The 27,040-nt window shown below is 46.1% G+C and overlaps 1 long non-coding RNA gene across 2 annotated transcripts; it reads left to right on the top strand.

The window, feature by feature from the left end:
• The first annotated feature begins 14,060 nt into the window (after nt 1-14,060).
• LOC107968837 (uncharacterized) lies at nt 14,061-25,659 on the top strand. 2 transcript variants are annotated; one of them, XR_001710328.4, is made up of 3 exons: nt 14,061-14,232; nt 16,388-16,486; nt 25,162-25,659. It is a non-coding gene; the product is annotated as an uncharacterized LOC107968837 (long non-coding RNA). The 2 variants fall into 2 exon arrangements; XR_001710327.4 differs by having other exon boundaries at nt 25,021-25,659.
• Nucleotides 25,660-27,040: the final 1,381 nt, after the last annotated feature.

The raw sequence follows: 27,040 nt of genomic DNA, 5'->3' as shown, positions 1-27,040 counted from the left end.
TGTTGTGCTCACCCTTCTACTTCTTATGATGTGAAAGGCTAAAATGCCTATGTGATGAAATGAGGAGAGGTGAATGACAGGCATTGCGATGTATCATTAGGCTGCTATTGACCTTCTGACTATGTGTGAGGAGGATCATATGATTTGGGCAATCCTGGATAATCAAGCCGTGATGTTGTTGATGGTTGGATGTCAGGAGCAAACAAGATGATGTTGATAACAGGCAGGTAGTAATACAGCGTGGATAAGCTGAACAAAGGAATGATTCATATCCCGGATGGGACAGAGCCAGACAGCACAAGATTTCATTATCCTACTCAGAACAGCACACAATTTAAAAATTATGAATTGTTGGCTGAGCCTAGTGTCTCATGCCTGTAATCCCAGCACACTGGGAGGCTGAGGCGGGTGGATGCCCTGAGGTCGAGAGTTCGAGACCAGCCTGACCAACATGGTAAAACCCCGTCTCTACTAAAAATATATTTTAAAAAAATTAGCTGGGCATGGTGGCGGACGCCTGTAATCCCAGCTACTCTAGAGGCTGAGGCACAAGAATCACTTGAACCTGGGAGGCAGAGGTTGCAGTCAGCTATCACGCCACTGCACTCCAGCCTGGATGACAAAGTAAGACTCTCTCTCTCAAAAAACAAAACTTATGAATTGTTTATTTCTGGAATTTTTAATTTAATATTTTTGGACGGTGGGTGATTGAAACAATGGAAAACAAAACCATAGATGACGGGAGGGAGAAACTGCTGTACATGAGTGTTCATAGCGACATTATTTGCAGTGCCAAAAGACAAAACCAATCCAATGTCCAGCAACATCTGAATGGATAAACAAATGTGGTACATACACACGGTGGAATATTATTCTGCCATAAAAAGGAATGAAGTACTGATTTGTGCTACGACATGAGTGAATCTTGAAAACAGTATGCTAAGTAAGAGAAGTCAGACACAAAATACCAGAGATGTATGAGTTTACTTATATGAAATATCCAGAACATGTAAATCCATAGAAACAGAATGCAGATTGGTGGTGGCCAGAGGTGGGAGGTTTGGGGGAATGGGGAGTAATTGCTGAATAGGAACAGAGTTTATTTTGGAATGACAGAAATGTTTTGGACCAGACAGAGGTAGTGACTGCACAGTGTTGTGAATAACCAAGTGCCCTAAATGTTATATTAGGTGAATTTCACTTCAAATTTTAAAATTCTACAGCAAACATCATACTTAATGGTGAAATATTGAAAGCATTCCACTGAGTTTAGAACAATGATGACCATTGTCACCACTTCTTTTTAACATGGTAGTAGAGGTCTTAGCCAGTGAAACAATTACAAACAAGAAAAAGAGGAAGAAAAAGAAAGGAGGAGGAGGAAAAAGAGAAGATGTACAGGGGGAGGGAGAGGATAAATAAAATGTCTGAGAATCAGTAAGTTAGCCAGGTGTGATAGCATGCCTCTGTAGTCTCAGCTACTTGGGGAGCTGAGGCAGGATGATCTCTTGAACCTGGGAGGTCAAGGCTGCAGTGAGCCAAGATGGCGCCACTACACTCCAGCCTGGGTGACAAAGTGAGACTCTGCCTCAAAAATATTTTAAATAAATAAAATAATAAATAAATAAATGAAAATAAAAATTTTTAAAAAGAATCAGTAAGGGAGAAATTAAAATTGCTATAATACACAAATGACATTATTATAGACCTGGAAAGTCTAAACAAATCTACAGATAAACTGCTACCATGACTGGGTACAGTGGCCCATGCCTGTAATCCCAGCACTTTAGGAGGCTGAGGTGGGCGAATCATTTGAGGTCAGGAGTTCAAGACCAGCCTGGCCAATATGGTGAAACCCCGTCTCTACTAAAAATACAAAAATTATCCAGGCATGGTGGTGTGTGCCTGTAATCCCAGCTACTCGGGAGGCTGAGACACGAGAATGGCTTGAACCCAGGAGGCAGAGGTTGCAGTGAGCAGAGATCGCACCACTGCACTCCAGCCTCGGTGACAGAGTGAGACGCTGTCTCCAAAAAAAAACCTGCTACCATTAATAAATGAATTTAACAAGTCACTAGATACAAAGTCAAAATTTTTAAAAATTCATTGTATTTCTGTCTAATTAGAAATTGAAAAAAATTAAATATCATATACAGTAGCATCAAGGACATAAATATACAGGGATGAACGAAACAAAACTGTACAGAGCCTCTACACAAAAAATTATACAACTTTATGGAGGATTATAAAAGAAGATCATAAAAAATGAAAGGATATAATTTCAGGATATGTTCAGGATCGAAATACTCAGTATTGGCTAGGGGCAGTGGCTCACACCTGTAATCCCAGCAGTTTGGGAAGCTGAAGCGGGTAGATCACTTGAGGCCAGGAGTTTAATACTAGCCTGGCCAACATGGTGAAACCCCATCTCTACCAAAAATACAAAAATTAGTCGGGCGTAGTGGCGGGCACCTGCAATCCCGGCTACTCAGGAGGCTGAGGTAGGAGAATCGCTTGAACCCAGCAGGAGAGGTTGCAGTGAGACAGGGTTGTACCACTGCACTCCAGCCTGGGCAACAGAATGAGACTCTGTTTCAGAAAAAAGAAAGAAAAGAAATAGTATTGTTAAGATATCACTTCCCCCTAACTTGATCTATAGATTCAAAGCAATCACAATTAAAATCCCAGCGGATTTTTGTGGTGGCAGGGGTATAGGGGAAAGGGAATGAGGGAGGTTGAAATGGACACACCAATTCTGGAATATGAAAATACAAAGGGCCAAGAATAGTTAGGAAAGTCTTGAAAAATAAAAACAAAGTTGAAGGATTTGGACCATAGTAGTTTCTTCTTATCTGTGAGGGATATGTTTCAAGACCCCTGGTGGATGCCTGAAATCACAGATAATAGCAAAACCTATATATACTATGGTTTTTTTTTCTGTTATATACCTATAATAAAATTGACTTACAAATTAGTCCCATTAAGAGATTAACAACAAAAACTAATAATAAAATAGAACAATTATAACAATATATTGGAATGAAAGTTATGCGAATGTGGTCTCTCCTTCTCAAAATATGTCATTGTTCTGTACCTTGAGTAACATAAACCATGGAAAGAGGAACGGTAGACAAGGGGGTACTACTGTGCAATAAGTAAAATAGCCCAGTATTAATGCAAAGACAGGCAAACAGGCCAATGTGAAATAACAGAGTGTCCAGAAACAGCACACACATACACAGACAAGACAAAAAATAACACGTTAGCACAGCGGGGAAGAGGTGGGTCTTTTCTATTAGTGGTGCTGGGTCAGCTGAATAACCATATAGGAAAAAGAGTGAATCTTGACTCTTATCTCATACCATACACAAAAATCAAATCCAGATAGGCGCTGAATGTGAAAGGTGAAACAATAAAGCTTTTAGAAACTGGCGTAGAAAAATATATTTATGTCCTTATTTTAGGCAAAATGTATTAAGCAGGACACGAAGAAGCACAAATCATAAAAGAAAAGTAGATAAATTGGACTATATTAAAGAGTATCTGTTTATCAAACAAACTATTAAGAGAGTAAAAAGGAAAGCTATTGGAATGGGAAAAGATTTCTTGCATCTGGGTATGGTGGCTCATGCCTATCATCCCAACACTTTCAGAGGCCAAGGCAGAGGGATCGCTTGAGCCCAGGAGTTTAAGACCAGCCTGGACAGCATAGCAAGACCCTTTCTCTACAAATAGATAAATAAATATTTTTAAAAATATTTTTGCAATACATATAACTGACAAAGATCTAATATCCAAAATGCATAAAGAACTGCAAATTCATAAGAAAAAGATTAACAACTCAACAGAAAAAAAGCAAATGTCTAGAACGCAAAGGATGTTCCAGACAAATGGCCAAGAAACTTGTTTAAAAAGTGTTAATCCTCATTAGTCATCAGTGAATCACAAGTTAAAACCACAGTGAGATATCCACCCACCAGTATACTCAAAATTGACATGACACGTCACTTGCTGGCAAATATGTGGTGGAACTGAAACTCCCAAACACCATTGGTAGAAATGTAATCTGGTACAACTTTGGAAAATGGTTTGGCACTATCAAAGCCAAATGTAAGTGGCCAGGCACAGTGGCTCACGCCTGTAATCCTAGCACTTTGGGAGGCCAAGATGGGTGGATCACTTGAGGTCAGGAGTTTGAGACCAGCCTGGCTAACGTGGTGAAACCCCGTCCTACTAAAAATACAAAAATTAGCTGGGCGTGGTGGCGGGTGCCTGTAGTCCCAGCTACTCTGCAGGCTGAGGCCGGAGAATCGCTTGAACCCAGGAGGCAGAGGTTGCAATGAGCCAGGATTGTGCCACTGCACTCCAGCCTGGGCGACAGAGTGAGATTCTGTCTCAAAAAAGAAAAAAAAAAAAAAAAGGCTAAATGTAAATAAACCCTTTAACCAGCTAGGTATATACCTAATAAAACTGGCACATTTACCACGAAAAGGCATGTGTGAGAATATCTACAGTGACATCGTTTTTCATAGACAAAGATGAAAACAATCCAAATAGTCATAAACAGAAAAATAGATCAACAATGTGCGTATATTCGTACAATAAAATACTATGCAGAAAGGAATATGAGGGACAGCTAGTACACCCAGCTGCATTTCATAATGTTGAGTGAAAGAAGCTAAACATAAAAGAGGCCATGCTTTATGGTTCCACTGACGTAAAGTTCAAACTAAATCAAACTCATTTCTGGTGTCGGAAGTCAGAAGAGTGGTCCCCTGAGAAGAAAAGTGGCTGAGGGTGCAAGAGACCAGCTTCTGGGCTCCCACAAATTTGTGCATCTGACTGGGCATCACATGAGGGTGCTCGCTTTGAGAAAACTCATCAAGTTATGACTTCTCTATGTTTATGTTCAATAAATAAGTGTGGGGTTTTTTGTTGCTTGTTTTTGTTTTTTTTTTTGTACAGATGGGGTCTCACTAAGTTGCCCAGGCTGCTTTTGAACCCCTGGACTCAAGCAATCCTCTCACCTTGGCCTTCCAAAGTGCTGAGATTACAGGTGTGAGCCACTGCACCCGGCCTAAATAAGCTTTTTTTTAATGAATGTAGCTTATACACACCAGTCTTTGGTAAATCTAAAAATACACTTATAGATGCACAAATAACCAAAAAAAATCTTACCTTTGTCCCTTTCTTACACAGGCTGGGGTCCTAGCCCTGCTTACAAATCTCCTCTATCTTCTCAACATTGTGCTAGAGTTTTCAGCAGAAACCTCGTGCATATTTACAAAATAGTCTGTCAAACATTTCAACTCCTACAAATTCCAGAAAACCAGTTGTATAGAGTCAAAATCAAAATCCAAGTTAGGGCTCAGCCAGAAGACTCTGTTACTCAAAAATAAGATCACATACCCCGACTTGTTTTTTGAATTTTTTCATGGACTTTTCCCCTTATCATCAGCATGTTTAAATCCACCGTATCTCCTTTAACAGCTATGTAATAATCTATTTTATAACTTTACAGTATTTTACTTAACCATCCCCTTTTAAAGGACATTTAGGTTGTTTCTAGCTTTTTGCTTTTATAAAAATGTTCCAGTGACTATTCAAGCACATACATCATTCTCATTTGATGATTTATCCTTTCATTTGAATAAGTTATCTGGGGCCAGGCACAATGGCTCACACCTGTAATCCCAGCACTTTGGGAGGGCGATGCAGGCAATCACCTGAGGTCAGAAGTTCGAGACCAGCCTGACCAACATGGTGAAACCCCATCTCTACTAAAAATACAAAAATTAGCTGAGCATGGTGGCAGGCACCTGTGGTCCCAGCTACACAGGAGGCTGAGGCAGAAGAATCACTTGAACCCGGGAGACAGAGGTTACAGTGTGCCCAGATTGAACCACTGCACTCTAGCCTGGGCAACAGAGGGAGACGCCACTGAAAAAAAAAAAAAAGTTATTTGAAGTTGAAATATTAGGCCAAGTGGCTGGCTGGGTGTAGTGGTTCACACCTGTAATCCCAAACCTTTTGGAGGCTGAGGCAGGAAGATCACTTGAGGCTAGGAGTTTGAGGGCAACCTGGGCAATATAGCAAGACCCTATATCTACAAAAGATTTTTAAAAATTAGCCAGGTGTGGTGGTGCACACCTGTAATCTCAGCCCTTTGGGAGGCTAAGAGAGGAGGATTGCTTGAGCCCAGGAATTTGAGGGTACAGTGAGCCATAACGGCACCACTGCCATCCAGCCTGAGTGATGGAGCAAGACCCCGTCTGAAAAACATTTAAAAAAGAAAGATTTAAAAAAGAAAAACTCACAACCACCCTATAAGGCAGACACAACTGTATTTTACAGAGGAGAAACTGAAATTCAGAGCATTAAGTGATTTGCCCAAAATCCCCAAAGCTGGTAAGTGGCAGGGCCAGCCTGGTCCACAGGGGGCTTAACCCTGCTGTACTCTGTGACCTTACTTCACTTTTGTCGAGGGTCCGCTGATCCCTGAGCCCTGCTGTGTTAGCAGTTACCATGGAAGAACTTTCTCCAAAGAGAGAGGTGGTTCTACCCCGGCTTTTGGGAAAAGCACCCACATGTGCCTGCAGGGAAGGAAAGGGCTTCTGAAGGGCTATCCCTCCCCGGGGGGCTTGGCTGGGGCCCTGAACGGGGGACCAACTGTGCTCTGGTCTTCAGAGCTGAGCCAGGGATGCCCAGGATGGGTTCTCCTCTCCACCAAGCAGGGGATGTGTGCACTGCAGCTTCCTCCAGGCTCTGTCTCCACACACCTTCTGGGCACCAGGGGACACTGAGCACAGCCTCAGCCCCAGCCTGCACCTCTGCCAACTGGGAGCTGGGGGCTCTAGGCTGTTGCGTCCATCAAGACTCTCAAGGGTCATCACAGCTTCCAAACAGAGCCCCTTTTTCCCCCAGTCCTCCTCCAGGAAGCCCCCTGGAGCCCCAGCCCACAGACAGTGCCCCTGGGATGTGCTGGCCATCCCCTCCTCCAGCCCATCGTTTTCCCTGCAGGTCTGTCTTCAGGACCTGTCTTCCTTTTCCCCTTAATCCACACCTCCTTCTCCTTCTCAAGCAGGAACTAGACCGTTTTCACCTTGGAGGTCCCCACAGTCCCCAGCCAAGAGCTGGGCTCACAGAATGTGCTTAATAAACTGGGCACAGTGGCTCACGCCTGTATTCCCAGCACTTTGGGAGGCTGAGGCGGAGGATTGCTTGAGCCCAGGAGTTCAGCAACAGCCTGGGCAACATAGTGAGACCCTGTCTCTATAAAAAATTTACAAAATAAAATTAGCTGTACATGGTGGTGTGCATCTGTGGTCCCAGCTACTTTGGGAGACTGAGAACTATAACGGGAGGATCGCTTGAGACCAGGAAGTCAAGACTGCAGTGAGCTGTGACCACACCACTGCACTTCCACTTGGGCAACAAAGCAAGATCCTGTCTCTTAAAACACACACACACACACACACACACACCCCACATCATTTTGTAAAGGTCAAAATATAAAAATAAAAAAGAAAGTGCTTAATAAATACTGGTGATGGGCTGGACCTGGTGGCTCATGCTTATAATCCCAGCACTTTGGGAGGCCAAGGCGGGCGGATCACTTGAAGTCAGGAGTTCCAGACCAGCCTGGCCAATATGGTGAAACCCCGTCTCTACTAAAAAATACAAAAATTAGCCAGACATGGTGGTGGGTGCCTGTAATCCCAGCTACTCAGGAGGCTGAGGTAAGAGGATCACGAATCAGGGAGGCGGAGGTTGCAGTGAGCCGAGATCGCACCACAGCACTCCAGCCTGGGCATCGCAGCAAGACTCTGTCTCAAAAAAAAAATAATAATTAATTAAAAAAATAAATATTGGTGATGAATGGGCACATAAATAGCTCCACCAAAGAATTTCCAAATGAACACACTTAGGTGCGTGTGACTCCTTTATGAAAGGAGCATGGCTGGAGAATGGCTGAATGCTTTGGGTTATGGTGGAAATGGAAAACCTGCCTTTGGGATTGAGCTCTGCCCTGACCAGTTTTGGTCCCTGGCTTGGGATGAATCACAAATAACCTTTCCAAACCTGGGATTCCTCATGTGTGAAAATGGACGTGATGGAGCAGTTCCGCACTCCTCACAGGTTTGAGGGAAGGGAAGGAGATGAAGGCCACGGCGAGTGGCAGCGTGAAGAGTGGTCCTAATTTCACTTTCCATCCACTGTGCAGTGTAGTGATAAATACCTGGGAGCAAGAGAGGGTCTTCCTCAGGGCCCCCAAGCCCATGCAGTACACGGCAGGTTCACTTCTCCTCCACTGGCCCAAGAGGAAAGCTGTGTTTTCAGCCTTTATTACATACATCTATGTATAGAGATATAGATATCTATTTTTTGAGACAGGGTCTCACTCTGTTGCCCAAGCTAGAGTGAAGTGACGTGATCTCAGCTCACTGCAGCCTCCACCTCACAGGTTCAAGCGATTCTCCTGCCTCACACTCCTGAGTAGCTGGGATTACAGGCACCCACCACCATGCCTGGGTAATTTTTGTGTTTTTTGTGGAGACAGGGTTTCACCATGTTGGCCGGGCTGGTCTCAAACTCCTGACCTCAAGTGATCTGCCCACCTTGGCCTCCCAAAGTGCTAGGATTAGAGGCATGAGCCACCATGCCCGGCCTGGACTTTAGAGAACCAAGCATTCATAAAAGGGGCTTTGAAATTCCAAGGTCTCATCTTGTCCTAGAAGTCTACCTTCTCTCCCAGGAGCCTCAGCTGTCTTCTGGAAGGTCTGAGGCAGGGGAGGGACAAGATACCTCCAAGCTCAGATGACAGGTGCCTGCTGGGAGACCTTTAAGTCTGGACAGTGGCCTGCCAGCCACATCCAAAGCTCTGAGGTCATTTCCCCTGATACCAGAGACTTGGCATCTGCCGGAATCCCGGGTGGATTAGAATGTCAGGAGTGCCCCAGATCTGACACCTCACACCCTGACACCCTAGGAGAAGGCCTGGGAGGAGCAGACTACCCTCTGGGTGCCCTGAGCTCAGGGCCAGCTGCAAGGGCAGGGCCACCAAGGCCTGGGGAGTAGGGAGGGTGCTGAGTGGTCCAGCCCCTGCCTGTGCCCTACAAGGTTGGTATTGGCCTCAGGAGTACCTAATTGGCATTAGAAAAAGCAAACACCTTTGGAAGACCTCAGAAGCTCTGAAACAGGATCACAGCCCTTTACTGTTGATGCCACCAGCAGTTGCTAAGGGATGAAGCAGGCATTTCAGGCACTGGCAAGAGGGGATCCCCAGGGCGCTGGGCAGAGTCTGGCTCCTGGCAGCCGCCTGCGACTCTGCCCACATCCCTGGCCCTGCACAGAGGCCATAGGTCTCAGCCGGAGGCCAGCGGCTGTGCTGAGAAGTCATTTGCCTGGAGCATGCAGGCTGCACCCGACAAACTATAAAGAGGAGGCGATGGCTGGTTGGGAGGACACGGGATCAAGCTGGCAAGTCAAGGAGCCTCTTTGAACTTGAATTTCCTTCTCAATAAAATGAGGATATTTAGGCAACATAGACTGACCTCCCAGAGTGAGTGTTAGGATTAAAAGAGAGAATGGGGCTGGCACGGTGGTTCACACCTGTAATCCCAGCTGGGAGGCTGAGGCAGGTGGCTCACCTGAGGTCAGGAGTTTGAGACCTGCCTGGGCAACATGGCGAAATCCTGTCTCCATTAAAAATACAATAATTAGCTGGGCGTAGTGGCAGGTGCCTGTAATCCCAGCTACTCAGGAGGCTGAGTCAGGAGAATCACTTGAACCCGGAAAGCAGAGGTTGTAGTGAGCCGAGATTGTGCCACTGCACTCCAACCTGGGCAACAGAGCAAGACTCCGTCTCAAAAAAAATAAAAGAGAGAATAACTGGAGAGGACTTAGTGAGTTGTAAGGAGGAGTTCAACACCAGTCATTGTCATTATAAATAAAAGAACTGGGGTTTTGGCATCTGGGAAAGGAGAAGACACACCCATCCTCCACTTGGCCAAATAAGGTTCATCAAATTGTGTCTAGAGTGTGCTCTTATCCCATCCTGTTAGCAATATGTAAATATACATTATCAAGTTACATAAAATTATAAAATAGAATGTTTTCCACGATATACATTTTATTAAATGTAATCTCCATAAATAGATAAATGAACTATATGAATAAATCCATTGTTCATATATAGTCTGGAAAGTTAATCACTGTCTGTTAATAGCCACCTCATCAAGAGGGGAGATTATGGATGGTTTTGATCTCATTCTTTTCTTTTCTTTTCTTTTCTTTTTTCTTTTTTTTTTTTTTGAGGCAGAGTCTCGCTCTGTCACCCAGGCTGGAGTGCAATGGCAAAATCTGGGCTCACTTCAACCTCCCCCTCCCGGGTTCAAGTGATTCTCCTGCCTCAGCCTCCCGAGTAGCTAGGATTACAGGCATGTGCCACCACGCCTGGCTAATTTTTGTAATTTTAGTAGAGACGGGGTTTCACCATGTTGGCCAGGCTGGTCTCAAACTCCTGACCTCAAGTGATCCACCAGTCTCGGCCTCCCAAAGTGCTGGGATTTCAGGCGTCAGCCACTGCGCCAGGCCTGATCTCATTCTTTTTGCTATCTTTTCTGCAACGACTGATTGGTTGCGTGCTTTTTATAAACAAAAGTGGGTTCTGGCCTGCAGCTCTGTAGAGGGGGCTACTTCAACACTGGCCTCTCCTAGGAGATTGGGAAGACCAAGTGTGTCCAAATACCCCCAACTGAATGACCCAGGGCCACTGAAGTGGCCTCTATGGGGCCGCAGTTTCACAGCAAAACCTTTTTTTGTTTGTTTGTTTTTGTTTTTTGAGACAGGTCTGTTGCCCGGGCTGGAGTGTGGTGGTATGGTCTCAGCTCAGTGCAGCCTCCACTGTGGGCTCAAGTGATCCTCCATCTCAGCCTCCCAAGTAGCTGCGACTACAGGCACATGTCACCACACACAGCTTTTTTGTTGCTGTTGCAGAGGTGGGGTTTTACCATGTTGCCCAGGCTGGTCTCAGACTTCTGAGTTCAAGCGATCCTCCCGCCTGCACCCACCAAAGTGCTGAAATTATAGGTGTGAGCCACCACGTCCAGTCACAAACATCTTTTCCCATTCCAATAGCTTTTTTTTTTTTTCAAATAAAACTGACAAGGAAGCCCAACCTCTAAACAGGGTGTGGGGAGACAGCCTGCAGAATGGAAGGGGCTTAGACTCAGATCAGAGAGACTTGGGGCTATGTGGCCTTAGGCCCCTCAGCCTCCATTTCCTTATCTGTAAAAAGGGCTCCTAAAGCTTGCCCCACAGGGTGGTTGTGGAAACTCAGTGTAATATCTCCAGAGGTGTCTGGCACATGGCAAATGCCCCCAAATTATTAGCAATTATTTTACACATTTTTTAAAACAAAATATATAAACATGGAATGGCTCTGGTTAAAAGGGTATGATGCTTCCCTGGGCTTCTGCGGTCACCCTAAAGGGACCTCCAGGGAGCCTTGAACTCCAAACAGCAGTGTCTGAAATGTCCTGGTGCAGGTGGGAGCACTGAGTTGGGGTCAGAAGTCACAGGCCCAGGCCAGGCGTGGGAGCTGACAAGTTGCGTGGCCTTGGGTGGATCACTTTCTTTCTGTGCCTCTGCAGCCCACATCAGTGGTTCTCACTGGGAGGTTTGGGTGGGAGAGGGGCCGATTTTGGTTTGTCATGGCCAGGCTTTCTACTGCTTCTGCAAACAGCCTTGTAGTTTAAACCCATGAATAATTCTCTCTTCAATAATCCATTTTACATACAGTGTATATGTGTACATATAAACACCAAGTATTTTTTCAGTTTTAACCTATACTGCATTTTCTAGTATTGCGATTCCTATGTAAATCAAGAAAAGATATGTTCTGTTTGGCTCAGTACTTTACCAAGAGATTTCAGAATATCAAACCACTAGTGGCAACATAGCTCATGGTATTTGACTCACCAAAACATCACATTACACAAAAATGAAAAGCATGTGAGGTTAATATGTCAATTCACTTGATTAGTGATTATGTTTGAAATATGTAATGTATACCTATTTCAAAACAACACATACACAATCAATATATATAATTGTCAATTAAAAAATGAAAAACTAAAACATCACATTACTAAATAACACACATGTTTATGATGATTCTATACAGAACTGCAAGCACCTATTTTATTAATTCTACTAGTGTAGTTGGGCCAAGGCATTTACATATTTAAAAGCATACATATCTATTTTTAAATTTTTATTTCAATAGTTTCTGAGGTACAGGTGGTTTTTGGTTACATAGATAAGTTCTTTAGTGGTGATTTCTGAGATTTTGGTGCACCCATCACCTGAGTGGTATACACTGTACCCAATATGTAGTCTTTTAAAAGCATATTATTTTGTTATGTTGTTGTTGTTGTTATTATTATTATTATTATTATTATTATTGAGATGGAGTCTCACTGTGTCACCCAGGCTGGAGTGCAGTGGCATGATCTTGGCTCACTGCAACCTCCACCTCCTGGGTTCAAGTGATTCTCGTGCCTCAGACTCCCGAGTAGCTGGGACTACAGGTGCGTGCTACCATGCTCAGCTAACGTTTGCATTTTTAATAGAGACAGGGTTTCACCATGTTGGCCATGGTAGCTGGTCTTGAACTCCTGACCTCAAGTGCCTTGGCCTCCTAAAGTGCCAGGATTACACACATGAGCCACTGGGCCTGGCCTATGTTATGTTTTTATAAATTGCATTTCTTCCATATACATAATACATGTAGGTCAGTTATGTTATGCATACAGTAACAGTAAGGGAGGTTTTAAAGTAATTGTTATAAAAAGGGAACATTGACAATGACATAAAATTGTGGGAGGGGCTAAAAAGGTAGGATGGCGTTGGGATTGTGGGTTGAGCACCTTGCCTGATTGTCATATACTAGTTTTCTTTCTTTCTTTTTTAGAGATATGGTCTTGCTCTGCTGCCCAGGCTGGAGTGCAGTGGTGTGACCATAGCTCACTGCAGCCTTAACCTCCTAAGCTTAAGCAATCCTCCCTCTCAGCCTCCCAAGTTGCTGGGTTTACAAGCACACACCACCATGCCTGGCTAATTTTATTAATTTTTTTGTAGAGATGAGTCCTCACTGTGTTTCCCAGGCTGGTTTGGAACTCCTGGGCTCAAGAGATCCTCTTGCCCCGGCCTAGGGAGTTGCTGGGGTTACAGGTGCACGCCACCCAGCGGGCTCCTCCCTGGTTGTGGAGTGGGGTTCAGGAGAGTTCCTCCTACACAGACCTTGTGTTGGGCTGCGGAAGCTGCGTCAAATCCAGTAAGCCCTGCCTATGAACCTCTTTAGTCTGAGGCTTCTCAACCAAATGGGATTCACCAGCTGAGAACCACCCTTGTTAAGCTTAAATCGACACACAAATTGGGAGTTTCCCAGTGACATCATCGGCACCCATGGCCTCCAGTCTACTCATCATCCCAAACTGGGACCAGATGGGGAGCGCCTCAGGCAGCATCGGAGGGGCATCCCTCAGGTTCTGGTTGCCAGGGATCCCCAATGGCCAGAGCTGTGATCCCACAGGCCCCCAGGCACCCCACAGAGCTTATATTCTAGGACCACTCTGCGACTTGAGGGCAAATGAGAAACCTGGGCCAACGCATGTGTGTATAAATGTGGAAGCTGTAAAGACTTCTTTCTGTGAAGGAGCATCCTTCATTCTGAGGCCATGATTTTCCTATTATTTTTTGTATTAATATGACCATGCTTTTATGAAATAATGGTGATGGTAGGTAGAGGAGCTGGTGTATTGTTTCACAAACATCCTTTTACATAGCAAAGTAGTTAGCAACCCTCTTTGATGCCCCCTGTTCTCTCTCTCTTATCCTGAACCCCAAAAGTCTTGCAGTGGAAGACAAAGACATTAAAACAGACTCATTCCCAAGGCAGTGCCAGGGCACCGGTAGCCATCTGTACCTGTCACGGTGAGGTCACAGAAGAAGGGTGTGGTTAGCACTACCTGGGAAAACTTCACAAAGGAGGTGGTGTTTGAGTGAAGTCTTGAGGTCCCCAGGGCTGCTTACCAGGCAGTGTGGATGGCATGCAGTGGGATGGTGAAGGATGGAGCCAGAGGAAGGAAGGACATGCCCGCCCAGCCGTGTTTGGGATGCTGCCTCCCTCGAGAGGGGTCATGAAGCCTAGCAGGCAGTGGAGCCCAGGTAATGGTGGACCTTGAGGGGAATGCCAGCGGGAAACTTAGACCCATGAACTCCAGACTGTACATTGAGGCCATCAGTTTCAAATGTTTACTTTTTGGTATTTGCTATTCCAAGCTGAACACAGGGAGGTGGGTGAGTTGGAAGCTTGTTTGTGCTTGGAAGCTTGTTTGTGCTGGATGTACTTTAGCAGGACTTCCCCAGACTACAGGGGGCTTCTGAGCCACTGGGCTCCCCAGAGTGATGAGAGACCTGCTGTGTAGACTACTCCTGAAAGACTTTCATGAAGGCACAAAAGCAACAGGTTTGCTGAGTGGTGCTGCCCGTGCCCCGTAAGGAGAACGGTGTATACTGTTTCCACACGATGCAGCAAGCCAAGCTCCAGGCTGCACACTTGGGGTCTTTAAAGGATGCCTCATTGGAGTAAAATGGGACTTACTTTTTTTTTTATATAACTCAATTTTATTCTGAGCCCCTGTTATGCTAGGTGGCAGAAATGTCATCTCAGGCAATGTTGGGGGCCTGCCCCTTTCCTCAGGGCTTGCTATCAAGGAAGTCATCGAGGGCTTGCAATCAAGGCCTGGGGTCCCACCTGTCCTCACAGCTTGCTGCTGGGACACCTGCTCCTCCGTGCCCCAGGTCTAGAGTCTCTGCTGGTGTTGGGCGCCTGGCAGTGTTTCACTGGGGAGGCCTCCTTGGCTCCAGCTCATTCCTCTTTCTCTGTGTCTGGTGCCTGCCCAGGGCCTTTCCCATTAAATGGTACTGGGTGCTCTCTGGTCATTGGCTCCACAGTCTGGATGGATGTTTTGCCTCCCATGTGAAGCTTAGACAAGGCACGAGGGTCAAGGATCCCCTCTCGGGACCCATCAACATCTGTATTCCCCCACCTGGGGAAGGGTGCTGGTTTTCTTCATTATGCACCCCCCATCTTTAGGTGAGTTCATTAGTCCTTTTTAATTTTATTATTATTATTATTATTATTATTATTATTATTGAGACCGGGTCTCCCTCTCTCATCCAGGCTGGAGTGTAGTAGAACCATCATAGCTCACTGCAGCCTCAACCTCCTAGGCTCAAGTGATCCTCCCACCCTGGCCTCCCAAGTAGCTGGGACTACAGGCACGGGCCACCTCACCCAGCAAATTTTTAAATTTCTTGTAGAGACTGGGTCTCACTATGCCCAGGTTGGTCTCAAGGGATCCTCCTGGCTTCAAGTGATCCTCCCACCTTGGCCTGCCAAAATGCTGGGATTAAAAGTGTGAGCCACTGTGCCCAGCCTAGATTAGTCCTTTCTATTTGCCTAAAGGCATAGGCATTTGAAACTGAAAAGCCAGGAAAAGAATATTTTCTCTTCCACTTTAATCACCTCCTTTGAGGCATCAAGCGACTCTGGGCTTCGCTGCCTAAGTGGGGTAAAAAGAACCATGGTTGGGTCTGGATACCTCCCTAATTATTAAACCAAAATAAAACAAGCAAGCAAACCAAAGCACCTCTAATCCTCTGCTGCAGCCCCTCCCTAGCGTGGTCTCTGGCACAAGGCGTTGGTGCTCTCTGCAGGTGGCCTTTTTGGCCCCAAGCTGCTCCTCCATGGGATGGAAAGCTGACCAGTGGGTTGGGGAAGCTGGAAATCAGGAAATGGTCACGGGTCAGTTGCTGTCAGTCACTATTCCTTCAGCTGTCACTGCAGGGCTCAGAGACTGCATTTCTTTGGCCACTATCTAGCTTCTGTACCCTGGGATGATGGAAGATTCAAACAGAAAAAACTCTCTTGCTTGTAACTGGAGCTAAAATTGAAGCAGTGTTTAAGGTCTAGTTTTTTGTTGTTTGTTTGGTTGGTTGGTTTTTTTTGAGACAGGGTCTTACTCTGTCGCCCAGGCTGGAGTGCAGTGGTGCGATCAACTGCTCACTGCAGCCTTGACCTCCCAGACTCAAGTGATCCTCCCAACTCAGCCTCCCAAGTAGCTGGGACCCCAGGCACACACCACCATGCCTGGCTAATTTAATTCTATATTTTGTAGAGACGGGGTCTCCCTATGTTGCCCAGGCTGGTCTTGAATCCCTGTGTTCAAACGATCCTCCCACCTTGGCCTCCCAAAGTGTTGGGATTACAGGCATGTGCCACGGTGCTGGACTGGTCTTTACTTTTCTTCCAATCCAGGTTCCAGAAACAGGAGCTGCCTTTCTCCGAGATATAGGTGTTTGTGGTTAAGAGATTGGGGTCTGCTTTTCCTGCTTACCACCTGACAACTTTGGAGAGGTAATTTACCAACCCCGTGCCTCAGTTTTCTCCTCTGTAAAGTGGGGATGATAGTGGCATCTGCCTCAAAGCATTGCTGTGAGGATTGGACGAATCCATGTAAAGTGCTTAGACCCGTGCCTGGCACACAGTCAGCCTTCAATAGATGTTGGCTGGAATTATTAGGTGACTGTGGCTCTTGGGAGTCCTGGCATCACAGGGTTCAAGATTTTATTTTTTGTTTAAATTAAATTTATTGAGCCAGGGTCTTGCTCTGTGGCCCAGGCTGGAGTCCAGTGGCACGATCTGGGATCACTGCACCTCCGACTCCCAGGCTCAAGCCATCCTCCCACGTCATCCTCCCAGATAGCTGGCCCGGCTCCCACCATACCCAGCTAATTTTTGTATTTTTAGTAGAGACGGGGTTTCACTATTTTGCCCAGGCTGGTCTCAAACTCCTGAGCTCAAGCAATCCACCCGCCTTGGCCTCCCAAAGTGCTGGGAGCACAGGCGTGAGCCACCGCGCCCAGCCCCAAGATTTTAAACTAAAGGCAGACTGTGCAAAGGGAGAGAATGAGGACTGCTAGACAGGAAGCGCTGGGGACTTCAGGCCACGAAAACAAGGCAAAATGATAACATTTCAAACTATAAATAGCAGAGCAAGCAATTCCTCTGTCATCCTGCAAAACAATGAGCCTCTTCCTTCATGTCGCTTGAAGGATAAATAGAGTCCCCTTCACTCCCCCACCACACACACAGGGAAGTAACTTGAGAGCCATGTCCAACAGCAGAGGAGGAACTGGGAGTGTGCTGGTGGGGGCTGATTCTTCAGCTCTGGTCCCCTGGAGTCTGACTGGGAGGCCTGCTGTGCCCAGCCCGGCGAAGTCCCTCCCAGGCAAGCTCCTGGACAAGCCTGCAGTGTGGACTTCCAGGAGGGGGTATAGGGACCTGCCAGTTCCTGGGCCCCAGGCTTCTCTGACAAGGGAAAGGCAGAGAAACATCATTATCCATGGATTTCAAAAACATCCCTCAGGGAGCTTGAGGCTGCAATGAGCTGTGATTGTGCCACTGCACTCCAGCCTGGGTGACCCTCTCTCAAAAAAAGGAAAAAAAGGAAAGAAAAAAGAAACATCTCCAAGGATTCCAGAGTTGGACGCATCCGCAGGAACTGGCTCCAGCCTCTGCCTTTGGCTTCTTGGTCACTCATGACTAATCACCTCACCATCATCAACGTCACCTCTAATGTTTCTTTGGAGCATTTATTACATACGTGGCACTTTTTTTTTTCTTTTAAAGAGACAGGATCTTGCTCTGTCCTGCAGGCTGGAGTGCAGAGGCACAATCATAGCTCCTGCTTTGGCCTCCCAAAGTCCCGGGATTACAGGCGTGAGCCACTGTGAGGATTGGATGAATCCATGTAAAGTGCTTAGACCCGTGCCTGGCACACAGTCAGCCTTCAATAGATGTTGGCTGGAATTCTTAGGTGACTGTGGCTCTTGGGAGTCCTGGCATCACAGGGTTCAAGATTTTATTTTTTGTTTAAATTAAATTAAATTTATTGAGCCAGGGTCTTGCTCTGTGGCCCAGGCTGGAGTCCAGTGGCACGATCTGGGATCACTGCAACCTCATTGTTTTGCAGGATGACAGAGGAACTGCTTGCTCTGCTATTTATAGTTGAAATGTTATCATTTTGCCTTGTTTTCGTGAGCCACTGTGCCTGGCTTTTTTTGATCATTTCCTTAGTGAAATGCATGTTGTTAATAATGTGATTCACTAATTTGTCAAACATTTACAGAGTACTATGCAAGTACTATACAAGACCCATCCTTCACCTCCTGGGCCCAAACAATCCTCCCACCTCAGCCTCCTGAGTAGCTGGAACTACAGGTGCACACCACTACATTTGGCTAATTCTTTTTTGTAATTGTTTTTTGTTTGTTTGTTTGTTTGTTTGAGACGGAGTCTCACTCTGTCACCCAGGCTGGAGTGCAATGGCGTGATCTGGGCTCACTGCAACCTCCGCCTCCCAGGTTCAAGCTATTCTCCCTGCCTCAGCCTCCTGAGTAGCTGGGATTACAGGTCCCCGCCACCATGCCTGGCTAATTTTTGTATTTTTAGTAGAGACGGGGTTTTGCTATGTTAGCCAGGCTGGTCTTGAACTCCTGATCTCAAGTGATCCACCCTCCTGGGCCTCCCAAAGTGCTGGGATTATAGGTGTGAGCCACTGTGCCCAGCCCTATTTTTGGTAAATTTTTTGTAGAGACAGGATCTCACTGTGTTACCCTGACTGGTCTTGAACTCCTGGCCTCAAGCGATCCTCCCACCTCAGCCTCCTAAAGTGCTGGGATTACAGGCATACGCCATGGTGTCAAGCCTATGTGGGTGACACTTTTCTAAATATTGGTGCCTCTGCATGCCAGCACACCAAGGCCCCCTGGTCTTCCCCCAAAATCCCGCCCCAAAGGCCTCCTCCTCCAGAAACTCAGTTGCTCTGGGAAGCTGGCTGAAGTCAGGCCACAAATATTTCTGGGCACCTACTATGTGCCAGACACTGATCTGAACAAGACACACTGCCACTGCTGCTAAATAACATTGCAAACACAATGAAGGTGAGCAAAGGGGAAGTACTGGCTGCCACCAAGAAGGGTGCTGGCCTTCCCCGAGGTCCCCTGGTCCAGAGCCTGGGCCAGCCACTGACACCTCACTGGTCAGCTGGCCATTGTTTCATATTTATGTGTGCCCCTCATTCTGTCTAGTGGATGTCTGGTTGAGTGACTTAATAGCGACAGAGTTGGGAAGGGATTCTGGGGTGTGTCCAGCCTTGAACTCCGAAAGGACAGGGCTACACTCACCCCGCATCTTAGTGCCCAGTAGTGGATGTTCAGGAGTAAACGTAGAGTCAGTTAATACAGGATGGAGCAATTGAATAGATGAATCCTTCATTGCCTCCTGTAAGGCAAAATTGTAAGGGAACTTAAGCTATTTCACATTCCTTCCTGCCCTTCGAAGCCTCACTCAGTGCTTGGCTCACAGAAAGAACTCAATAATATTTGTTGAAAAACAAATGGATGCAAACATGAATTAGTACAACCCTGGTGTCTGTCATAGTGCAGGGAATGCAGTGCATAGGACTCTGCAAATGTTTGACAAATTAGTGAATCACATTATTAACAATATGCATTTCACTAAGGAAATGATCAAAAAAAGCCAGGCACAGTGGCTCACGCCTGTAATCCCGGGACTTTGGGAGGCCAAGGCAGGAGGATTGCTTGAGATCAGGAGTTCCAGGCCAGCCTGGGCAACATAAAAAATTAGCTGGGCATGGTTGTACCTGCATGTAGTCTCAGCCTGTTGGGAGGCTGAAGTTCAAGGATCACTTGAGCCCAGGAGTTTGAGGGTTACAGTGAGCTATGTGACCCACCACTGTACTCCAGCCTGGGCAACAGAGCAAGACGCTGTCTCTAAAAAAAAAAAAAAAAGTAGACAAGAGGAAAAGAAAACAGAAAAAGAAAAGAAAAAAGAATTGTTTTCATTAACATTTACTGGTGATAGATTTTTTTTACAATCATACAACTGTTTACTCCCTTTTCTTGAATTTCTTAGCAAATTTTTAAACAACAACAAAAACAGACCCCTGACCCACCAAGGGAAAGGTGGTTTGAGTCTAAATTTAAAAAACTCTCCATGTGAGAATCTGAATAAACTCCAGAGCCTGACAGTCACCTTTGGCTGAGGCTGGGGCTGCTCAGAGTGAGAGACTGCGGACGGGGGAGGAGGGGCTGCTTGGAAAAGTACAGCTATCTCAGCCACACTCTCTCTGGGAATTCACTCTTTTTCTATTTTCAACATCATTATCCTATTTCCATATGATTTTACAAGATGCAAAGCAAATATTAGTACAGGTTCTTCTTTGCAAAAAGAAGCCATTTAATCTAATGAAGTACTGTCCATGGTGATGTTTGGACAAGCTGACTTCATACTAAGTCAACATTGAGGGGACTCTCAGAGCAGGCTCCCGTGTGGACTTTATGTCAGCATCTCACCTTGGCTCAGCGTGATCCCCCATCAGAAAGAGTCAGAGACAAAGATGGGAGACTGAGAGAGACCTGGAGGCCGAAAGACCAAGGCTGAGAGGAAAGGCTCCTGGCCGAGTACCCTTGGGGGCTTCCAGAGCCCATTCTGTCCTCTGAAGTGTCTCTTGGAGCTCACCTCTGTCACCAAGCACTCTTCTTGCTCCCCACCTTGCCTCAAAGGGAGGCTGGGGAAAGCTCTTTCTTTGCCAGCTTCCTCAATACCCTTTTTTTTCTTCATTCTTCCTCTTTTCCAGGGATATTTGCTTTAAAAAAAAAAAAAAGAGAGAAAGAAAAGAAAGAAACTTGGCTGGGTGTGGTGGCTCCTCATGCCTGTAATCCCAGCACGTTGGGAGGCCAAGGCAGGAAGATCACTTGAACCCAGGAGGTTGAGGCTACAGTGAGCTATGAGTGTACCACTGCACTCCAGCCTGGGTGAGAGAGAGAGCCCCTGTCTCTTTGAAAAAAAAAGGACCCAAAGACCAGGAAAGGTGTTGCTGTGCAGAGGCAGGGGGTCCTTGCTTTCTCCTCAACCGGTCCCTGGGGGAAGGAGAGAGAGGCATGCTGGGCTTCTGCCCACCACTTTCCCTAGAGGTCTGCATCTGTCGTAAGCATCAGGCCTGAGGCTGTGTTAAGGAGCCACAATCTACTTCCTCCCCACTCACCCCAACCGGCCCAGAGCCACCAAACTTGCCAAATTCCTAGAGCGGACTCCAGGAGTCCACTTTACCTACTCGGTAGAGGCTTGGCACCTCCCTCTGAAATATTCTTCCCACTTGGGCTCTTCCCTCTACCATCATCGCAATTTCTCCTATATCCACATGCAACCGTACTATTATTTCATTTTATTTCTTTTTTTTTTTTTTTTGAAGATAGGGTCTCCCTCTGTCACCCAGGCTGGAGTGCAGTGGCGCAACAATGGCTCACAGCAGCCTCAAATTCCTGGGCTCCAGTGATCCACCAACCTCAGTCTTCTAAGCAGCAGGGGGTACAGGTGTGAGCCACCATGCTCTGCCTCTATTTTTAAAAAACCAGCTTTATGGCCGGGTGCAGTGGCTCATGCCTGTAATCTCAGCACTATGGGAGGCCGAGGTGGGTGGATCACGAGGCCAGGAGTTCCAGACCAGCCTGGCCAACATAGTGAATCCCCGTCTCTACTAAAAATACAAAAATTAGCCGGGCGTGGTGGCATGTGCCTGTAGTCCCAGCTACTCAGGAGGCTGAGGCAGGAGAATCACTTGAACCCGGGAGGCAGAGGTTGCAGTGAGCTGAGATTATGCCACTGCACTCCAGCTTGGGCAACAGAGCAAGACTCTATCTCAAAAAAAAAAAAAAATCAGCTTTATAAGGTATAATTTATGTACATTAAAATTTACCATTTCAAGTGTATAGTTTGATACATTTTGATAAATGTATGTAGTCTATAGCCTCCACTACAATTACAATATATAGAATATTTCTGTTACCCAAGAAGGTCCTCCATGCCCTTTTGCAGTCCCTCTCCTCCCCTCCCAGCCCCTGGCAATGCTGATCTTCTTTCTGTCCTTGCAATTTTGCCTTTTTAAAGTTTCATAGAAGAAGAATCACACAGCACCTAGTTTTGTGAGTTTCTTAGCATAATGCTTTTGAGGTCCATCCAAGTTTTTGAAAGTATTAATAGTCCATTTCTGCCGGGTGCACTCACCTGTAATCCTGGCACTTTGGGAGACTGAGACGGGTGGATCACCTGAAGCTAGGAGTTTGAGACCAACTTGGCCAACATGGTGAAACCCCGTCTCTACTAAAAATACAAAAATTAGCCAGATGTGGCGTGTGCCTGTAATCCCAGCTACTCAGAAGGTTGAGGCACAAGAATTGCTTGAACTTGGGAGGCGGAGGTTGCAGTGAGCAACATCGGGAGGCGGAGGCTGCAGTGAGATCGCGACACTGCACTCCAGCCTGGGCGACAGAGTGAGATTCCATCTCAAAAAAAAAAGTTATTTATTTTTATTTTATTTTATTACGTATATAAAATTATATATGTGTAAATTAAATATTATAAAAATACATATAACTATTATAAAAATAGAATAAAAATAAATATTATAAAATATAAAAAATAAGTAGTATAAAAATTATAAAAATATTTTATATATATTTAGCCAGAGTCTCGCTCTGTCACCCAGGCTGGAGTGCAGTGGTGAGATCTCGGCTCACTGCAACCTCCGCCTCCCAGGTTCAAGTGATTCTCCTGCCTCAGCTTCCCGAGTAGCTGGGATTACAGGCATGCACCACTACGCCCAGCTAATTTTTGTATTTTTAGTAGAGACAGGGTTTCACCATGTTGGCCAAGTTGGTCTCAAACTCCTAACCTAGGTGATCTGCCCGCCTTGGCCTCCCAAAATGCTGGGATTACAGGCGTGAGCCACAGAACTCAACCTATATATATTTATATATAAATTAAAATATAAAAATAAAAATAAAAATATCATATATATTATTAGAGAAAGGGACTTTCTCTGTTTCCCAGGCTGGAGTGCAGTGGTGCAATCATAGCTCATTTCAGCCTCGAATTCCTGAGACTCAAGGGATCCTCCCAGCTCAGCCTCCTGAGTAGTGTAGTATAGGCATATGCCACCATGCCCAGGTAATTATTTTTTATTTTTTATTTTTTCTACCAACCCCTGCCTTTTTTTTTTTTTTTTTTTTGAGACAGGGTCTTACTTTGTTGCCTAGGCTGAAGTGCAGTGGTGTAGTCCTAGCTCACTGCAGCCTTGACCTCCCAGGCTCAAGGGATCCTCCTGCCTTAGCCTCCCAAGTAGCTAGGACTACAGGCATATGCCACTATGCCCTGCTAATTTTTGTAGAGATGGGTCTCACTATGTTGCCCATGGTCTTTATAATTTAATTATATATATATATAAATTAAAAATAATATTACACTTACAGAAAACTTAGCACTACTATAAATGGAAAACCTTTATACCTTATCATAAATCAACACAGGCAAAAATATTAAAAAGAATAATTTTTAAAGTTACACAATTCCAGCTATCTCCTGTTGCCTGCTATCTTAGATTCTCTAGAAGTCAAGCCAGGGCTTGAGTATAAGGTGGGGATTCTTGTGCAAGTGATTTACAGGGGGTACTTCTGGTGAAGGAGGGAGGGAAACAGAAAGAGGCTAAGCAAAGGCGTGGGGCCAGCTGAAGCTCTGGAACAGGAATGGGACCAGAGTTGAACCACCTCAGGGCATGAGGGCTGGGCTTTTGTGCCTGGCATCAATCAGTCATTGCCGCATACTTCCTCTCGGGATGATGATATAATCTCCCACCTATTTCCAGGTGAGGCAATTTCCAAAAGAAGGGTGTGGCTGTAAAGTGCTAGCTGCCAACATTCACAGCAGCGGGGAGGTGAATGTATCAACTAGGTGACGGGGATTAGGCAGGACCAGCAGCATCTATTATACCAGTACCAGCCAAAGGCTTTAACCTAAGTTTTCCTCTCTTTTTGCTTTAGACAGTATGTCACTCTGTCATCCAGGCTGGAATGTGCAGTGGTACAGTCATGGCTCACTGCAACCTCAAACTCCCAGGCTCAAGGGATCCTCCTGCCTCAGCCTCCCAAGTAGCTAAGACTACAAGCACACATCACTATGCCCAGCTAATTTTTTATTCTTTGTAGAGATGGGGGTCATCACTATGATACTCAGGCTGGTCTTGAACTCCTGGACTCAAGCAATCCTCCCGCATAGGTCTCCCAAAGTGCTGAGATTACAAGCGTGAACCACCACACCTGTCTGGTTTGCTATCTTTTGGAGTTAAAAAGAAATGAGAAAACGTGGCCAGGCATGGTGGCTCACACCTGTAATCTCAGCACTTTGGGAGGTCGAGGCTGGTGGATCACTTGAGGTCAGGAGTTTGAGACCAGCCTGGCTAGCGTGAAACCCCGCCTCTACTAAAAATACAAAAATTAGCTGGGAGTGGTGGTGCATGCCTGTAGTCCCAGCTACTTAGGAGGCTGAGGCAGGAGAATTGCTTGAACCCAGGAGATGGAGGTTGCAGGTTGCAGTGAGCCTACATCACACCACTGCACTCCAGCCTGGGCAACAGAGCTCTGTCTCAAAAAAAAAAAGAAAGAAAAAAGAAATTAGAAAATGTTAGAGTGATGTTAAAGACAGGTTAGCACCAAATAGAGACTTTCTCCTTAATGTCATCAGATGATGGGAAAGAGAATTGAAAATGGACTAGCTTTCTTACTGATACACTGTTCCTTCATGCTCTGCCTGGTCTTTTTGCCAGCTCGGGTGGCCCAGTGCATCCCACACTTTGGGAAACACTGCTGTAAGGCTTTCAATGGGATCCAGCCTGCCATGGCCCCCTCAGCTCCTCTCTGCAGTGCTTTCTTACTTCCCAGCCATTTCATCCAGCAGCCTTGTGTTACACAGATGGCCCACTGTTTGCTCCCAGCTTATTCCCTGCCTTTCCAATGTTCTGCTCTATATTGCAGGAAGCTGTGTTTCCCAGGCTCCCTTGCCAAGTGGCTCTCCATAGCTTTGTGTGTTGGGAGAAAATGGTACAAGACCAGAGTATGGTAGGGTGAGATGTGGGGATCAACCATTTCCCCCCTCTTGCTCTGCACCTTCCACAGTGGCTGTGTATCATCTATGGTTCCAAGCCCTTCTGTGGCTCTGACTCCTGCCAGACAACCCTCACCTCCATGGGGCGAGCTCTCACGGGCAGCCCTGCCATGGTTCTAGCTGCTGCCACCAACACTGGCTTCTGGGCTTCATCTCCTCAACCTTGGAATAAGAAGCTTCCTGCTGGTGCTAAGCTGTGTTCCTCACTATCCCGTTCAGCCTTTCATCCTTCCATTATCTATGTAAGCAATTCCTTGTGTTAAACTCCCGCTGTTGAAAGACCTAGAGTAGTTTCTTAATTCTGACACAGAGAAGCAGCAAGACAGCAGTGAGCTAACCAAGGGTTTACAAAGTCATCAATGAGAAGTTCTGCATCAACCAATCCATTGCTAAGGTCATGTGGCTATGAAAGTCACCCAAGGCCAAGACCTCAACTTTTCCCGCTTGAAAATCCTTGAATATAGAAGGAGTTGGAGGAGGAGGAGTAATAAACTATTCCTCCAAAAATCCAGATGTGTTAATAGTCCCAGCCTTGGCCCTGCACCTCCCCTTCTCCCTCCTCTCGGCAATTCCTGACTTGATTAGTTACCAGGTGACTAATGCCTTTCTGCTGGTTTATCAGAAAAAAAAAAAAAAAAAAAAGGTTTCTAATACAAAAAATTAGCTGGACATGGTGGCACACGCCTATAATCCCAGCTACTCCGGAGGCTGAGGCATAAGAATTGCTTGAACCTGGAAGGTGGAGGTTGCAGTGAGCCGAGATTGTGCCATTGCCCTCCAGCCTGGGCGACAGAGTGAGACTCTGTCTCAAAAAAAAAAAGGGGGGTGTTCTCACATGTCCTATGGGGCCTCTCATGAACAATCAGGATATAAGGAACCAGACAGAGAGAGAGAGAGAGAGAGAGATCACAATGGGGCTTAATTTGGAGCCACTTAAATAGATGGTTTTATGAAACCTAATTCCCTCTGTTATTTCTAAGTATGCCACTGAGAATTTTAAGACTTGCACACAGCTACTGCTTTCCACTGCAGGCGGGAATTGCCCTCCAGGTGGGAGAGCCAGAGAGGGATGCAATAAGTCCCAGGAGGTTAAAGCCAAGGCCAGGACTCCAATGCTTTGCCTAGGACTTTGTTGTCATTTTCTTCTTGGAAATGGGCCATGATTAGAGGGGGCCAGAAAGGAGCTCTGCTCTGGGGAGGTGAGCCAAGCAGCAGATCAGCCTCGTACTGGTGCAGCCACAAGTGCCAGGAAGCACCACTTTGTGTTAGATGTCCTGAGAATTTTCATCAATGCCCTTGCTGGATGGGACTGATTCCGGGCCAGGCACACATGAGGGCCTCCCAGAAGGCAGGATTCTTCCTATTTGTGACATTAGATCTTTAAAAAGTAAAAAAGCCGGGCGCGGTGGCTACGACCTGTAATCCCAGCACTTTGGGGGGCCGAGGCAGGTGGATCACTTGAGGTCAGGAGTTTGAGACCAGCCTGGCCAACATAGTGAAACTGTGTCTCTACTAAAAATGCAAAAATTAGCCTGGCGTGGTGGCGTGTGCCTGTAATCTCAGCTACTCAGGAGGCTGAAGCAGGAGAATCGCTTAAACCCAGGAGGTGGAGGTTGCAGTGAGCAGAGATCGCACGACTGCACTCCAGCCTGGGCGACAGAGTGAGACTCCATCTCAAAAAAACAAAACAAAAAAAATTAATACTTTGTAGATCTGTTACTTATGTAGGTTTTACCCACAGTCTGGGCAAGGGGCAGCTTGGTGATCATGGATTCACAGTCGTGTCAGCACCTCCTCCTTCCTGGGTCCCAGGTTTCCATCGGGGGTGCTCCCGGCAGGGGGCAGCTGGAAACTGCCCCAAGCAAGACTCGCCAAACAGCAAGATGGGTG

This window comes from Pan troglodytes, chromosome 18, assembly GCF_028858775.2.
Source record: "Pan troglodytes isolate AG18354 chromosome 18, NHGRI_mPanTro3-v2.0_pri, whole genome shotgun sequence".
NCBI classification, from domain to species: Eukaryota; Metazoa; Chordata; class Mammalia; order Primates; family Hominidae; genus Pan; species Pan troglodytes.
The sequence above is the reverse complement of the archived record's forward strand: the minus strand, read 5'-3'. Positions and strand labels throughout refer to the sequence as shown.